The following is a 4,774-nucleotide window of genomic DNA, read 5'->3' as shown; positions in this document are numbered from 1 at the left end:
CAGGTTGGCACCTTGACAGGGAGGGTGACACAAAGCGATAGCCAAGGACTGTAGAAGTTGGGGCGGGCCTCTACTCTTGGGGTCCGGTAAGGTGGTCCCTCTCGGGGAAGGGGCCTGGGATCGCACCCGTGAGCCCAAGGCTGCCGCAGCTCGCTCACCTGATGGTGTGCTCCTGCAGCATCTGGAGACGGGCGTTAACTAAATGACATCACATGCGGGTTTCAACATCGTCCAGGCCAGCCAGGCTGAGCGGTGGGCATGCTGCCTGGTGCCAGAGAGAGGAAGAGGGCATAGATGCCAGCAGGCCGGGTGCAGAGAAGCAGCCTGGGGTAGGCGGCAACCGGGCTGGGGGTCTCCAAGGAGGTGGCGCCTCTTTCAACAGAGCCTTTGGGGATGCGGGTAGGGTAGGGGCTGTGCTCAAGTCGGCTCTGCTTCACGACAGAGCTAAGGGTTCCAGGAGTGGAGGATTAGTTTGGTCAAACGAGGGTCCAGAGGGGAAGCTGAGGCACCTGTGTGAGACCTGCAGGGGGCGCTGGAGATGTCTGGAGAGAGAGGGCTTGACTGCCAACCTCCTAGGGCCGTTGGGAGGGTCAGATGACACAAAGATGAAGGTCTGGGGCAGGGTGGCCCTGTTCCGCAGTCGTCGTCTGTTCTCTCTTCGTCACAACCCTCCTCTGGTGCGTCCTGGAGTCTGGGCACAGTCCTGGCCCCTGTGAGTCTCCCTTCAAGGTCAGCCAGAACTCCCGAGCTTTGCCTACCCTTCTTGGCCTGTCCTGTGAGGCTCCCCTCCACCAAGGTCCTTTCTCTCTCTGCTTCACTTGTCCAATACTGTGTATTCTTTCAAAGCTGGGTGAGAGCAAACGTCATGTGGATGCATCTCAGAGGTGTTACGTAGAGTTTAAGAAGCCAGACACAAAGGGTGTGATTCCAGTTCCTTGAAGTTTTGAGACAAGCCAATTTACCTTCGGAGGTAGAGATCAGAGCAGAGGTTTCCCCTTGGTGGGGGAGGGATTGACCAGAAGGGGCTTTGTAGTTGCTAAAAATGTTCTTTATCTTCACCATTGTTGCTGTTCAGTCCCTAAGTTGTGTCCAACTCTTTGTGACCCTATGAACTGCAGCACGCCAGGCTTCTCTGTCCGTTACCGTCTCCTGGAGTTTTCTCAGACTCATGTCCATTGAGTCAGTGATGCTATCTAACCATCTTAACCTCTGTCGTCCCCTTCTCCTCTTTCCCTCAATCTTCCCAGCATCAGGGTTCTTTATCTTCATAGGGGTGGTGGTTCCCCAGGGAGATCTTTTTCAAAAACTATGTACTGAAAATCTATCCATTTTACAGTGTATAAATTATATTTCAGTAAAGACAAATGATGCATAATTCATAATAGCCAAAAAAGCCAGGTAACCCAAATGCCCATTGGGAGGGCCATTGGGAGGGTCAGATGATCAGTGGGTGAGTGGATAAATGAAATGTGTCATATCCATATGGTAAAATATTATTTGATATTAAAAATGAAGTTCTGATACATGCGATAATACCATGCTACCACACGGATGAAATTTGGAAATATTTACTAAGTGAAAGAAGCTAGTCCAAAGCCGCAGACTGTATGAGTCCATTTATATGAAATGTCCAGAATAGGAAGATCCATAGAGACAGAGAGTAGATATTGGTTGCCTAGGGCTGGGGAGCTGGCACTGCTAAATGATGTGGGATTTCTTTTTCTGGGGAATGAAAATGTACTAAAATTTTTGTGATGGATGCATAACACTATAAATATACCACCGAACACTGAATTGTACATTTTAAATGGGTGAAATGTATGTGAATTATATTTCAGTAGGACTGCTTAAAAGTTATGCCAAATTATTTTAAAAAACAGTAAAAATACCACTTTTCTCAATCATGTATCTTTAATTTTTCCTAATAAAGTAAAAAATATTAATTTAAATTTGACAGACTCTTGTAACTTGCGTGGCCTTTTGCTCTTATCTCAAGGAATACTCACAAATTAACCAGTGAGAGAGAAATCAGCTCTGTATTATTAGATATGCATGGGCTATGACCCAGACAGATTGGAACCGGGTTCAAATCCAGTTCTGCTATGTGCTGGCTGTGTGGTGTTGGACAAGTCATTCCAGTCCCTGAACTCCATTGTTCTTATCTGAAAAAATGATGAAGGGGTGGTGGTTGAAAGAATTGGGGATAATAGAAGTATGTCGTTCAGTCAGTTCAGCTACTCAATAGTGTCTGACTTTGTGACCCCGTGGACTGTAGCACACCAGGCTTCCTTGTTCATCACCAACTCCCAGAGCTTGCTCAAACTTGTGTCCATCAAGTTGGTGATGCCATCCAACCATCTCATTCTCTGTCATCCCCTTCCCCTCCTGCCTTCAATCTTTCCCAGAAACAGGGCCTTTTCCAATGTTCTTCACAGCAGGTGGCCAAAGTATTGGAACTTCAGCTTCAGCATCAGCTTTTCCAATGAATATTCAGGACTGATTTCCTTTGGGGTTGACTAGTTTGATCTCCTTGCAGTCAGCACTCAATAAAAAGTCTTATTATTTTCTCTGTTTCGTAGATGAAGACACAAGATCAGGCAAAACTAAACAGCGGAAGTGCCTAGACTAGGACTCAGGCTACTGGACATGGGTGCTCCATCCTCTGTCCATCCACACCGGATCACTTACCAACTGGTCTGGATTCCAGGCACAGCACCTAAGGTAGCTTTTGGCACAGAACAGAAGCTCAAAGAATGCTTGCCGTGAATTTAATACAGCACGAGAGGAGATTGAAAATCAGAGGAGTTAAATTCAACCCCTTAGAAAACACCTAATTTCAAGTTCAATGTCTGTGGTGTCAACGTGACCGAATCTCACTGGTCTGTGGACCAAATTTCATTGGTGGACATTGGTCTGTAACTGAAGATATACGTGCTATGATGCTGTCTGCTGGACAAGTCGTGGAGGTGGAGGGTCCTATATCTGACACTGTGGAGTGGGATTTGCCTTGCTACCAGCACAAAAAAAAAAAAAAAAAAAAAAAAAAACAACAGAGGAATAATCAAATGTCAAGCAGAGGCAAAGAAAGACCACTCGCTTCCCAGATTACATGATTATTTGCTATGTGGATGTATAAGAGAAGGAAATCAGTGTAGTCGCTAGTTCTGTTAGGCAGGTACATGGTTGATAGGCGCCAGAGGAACTGGGTACTATGCGTGCAGTTTAATCTTTGCAGATGCACAGCCCAAAATTCAAGTAAGTGAAAGCATAGTATGGACCCAAGAAAGTGGGGACCACTGGCTCATCTGTTGACTATATGGCTAAAGAGCTTAGAAGGACCGAAACTTTTCCCCAAAGAGAGAAAAACAAATATTTCATCCATAAACAATTTCCCCTTGAGTCTTTGAACACAAAAATCCATGCAACTTCAGAGGGGAGCACGTCAATGTTCCCTTTCTGTGTGTTGACAGTACAGATAACGTCATTTCACCATACATCTCATTCTTTTGACCTTCCTGAGGCCCTCTGCCCTCTCTCTGATGAACAGCTGGTAGGGCCACGGAGCTCATGGTAGCCCTCAGTGTTACCTAACCCTATTGGCCAATTATTTAATCTCCTGACCTGAGTAAACAGTCCAGGGAGCAGGAAGCTGAATTCCCTTTGGTCAACTCTCCAGCCAGAGAGCTTACTGTGAATTACACTGGGGGCAGGGGTGCGGGGGGCGGGGGTGGCGCAGAGTAGTAGAGGAAAGCTGTGCATTTGCTTGCTACACTTTCGGAAACTTTTGCTCTATCAGCACCTTTTTGGGGTAGTAAAATATACGCATAACATAAAATTGATCGTTTTAGCTATTTTCAAGGCTACAGCAGTGGCATTAAGTACATTGCCACTGATACGCAACCATCACCACCATCCATCCCCAGAGCTTTTTTATCATCCTAAATGGAAACTCTGTCCCCATTAAACAAAAACTCCCAATTCCCAGCCCCTAGTCATGTATATTCTACTTTTTCTATGAATTTAATTGTTTTGAGTATCTCACACAAGGAGAATCATAAAACATTTGTTCTTTTCTTTTTGGCTTAATGAAAACTTAACATGAGGTCTTCAAGTTTTATCCATGTTGTAATATATGTCAGAATTTCATTCTTTCACAAGGCTGACTAATATTCCATTGTGTGTAAACACTACATTTTCTTTATTACCAGAACGTTTTTACCACCTACTATCTGTCTAGCTCTATTCTAGGTACAACTGGTGTATCAGTGAGGAGACCATTGAGATTAATTTAGCATGTAGACATTCCCCAAATAATTGATGAGTAAATCAATATGCTACTAAATTATGGTGGCGATGGGGTTAACAGAAGGAGACATTTCTGAGGACTGGTCTAATCAGAGATTTGGGAAGTGACCAGAAATACAGTTTCCTGTGTGGCTATTGATCCTCCCTTGAAAATTGTTCTTTTTTTTATGTTTGTGTACTTGAGCAGGTAGACAGAATGTTGAGTTAACTGACCTGTGTCAATTTCCTTTCTCAATTTCTAAACAGTTTCCTAATCGGCGTCCTTATTCTGTACCCTGCAGTTGGTGCCTCGACTTCATTATCAGCTTTTCTTACTGTCATCTGCTATTTAAAAACATTTTTCTCCCTGTTGAGTCAAGTGTCTTTGGGGATGAAGCAAAGTAGAAAAAGTATACTTGTCTGTTATCAATCTGTCAACTTGATTTCCTTTTGTTTGAAGTTATTGATAAATTACGCCCAACCCTTCCTC

The 4,774-nt window shown here is 44.4% G+C and overlaps 1 long non-coding RNA gene across 1 annotated transcript; it reads left to right on the top strand.

The window, feature by feature from the left end:
• The first annotated feature begins 391 nt into the window (after positions 1-391).
• Positions 392-4,444, top strand: LOC139185824 (uncharacterized). Its single transcript, XR_011569373.1, has 2 exons — positions 392-729; positions 2,580-4,444. It is a non-coding gene; the product is annotated as an uncharacterized lncRNA (long non-coding RNA).
• The last annotated feature ends 330 nt before the right edge of the window (positions 4,445-4,774 follow it).

The sequence above is a fragment of the Bos indicus genome, chromosome 11 (assembly GCF_029378745.1).
Source record: "Bos indicus isolate NIAB-ARS_2022 breed Sahiwal x Tharparkar chromosome 11, NIAB-ARS_B.indTharparkar_mat_pri_1.0, whole genome shotgun sequence".
NCBI lineage: Eukaryota > Metazoa > Chordata > Mammalia > Artiodactyla > Bovidae > Bos > Bos indicus.
This window is presented reverse-complemented; position numbering and strand designations above follow the sequence as displayed.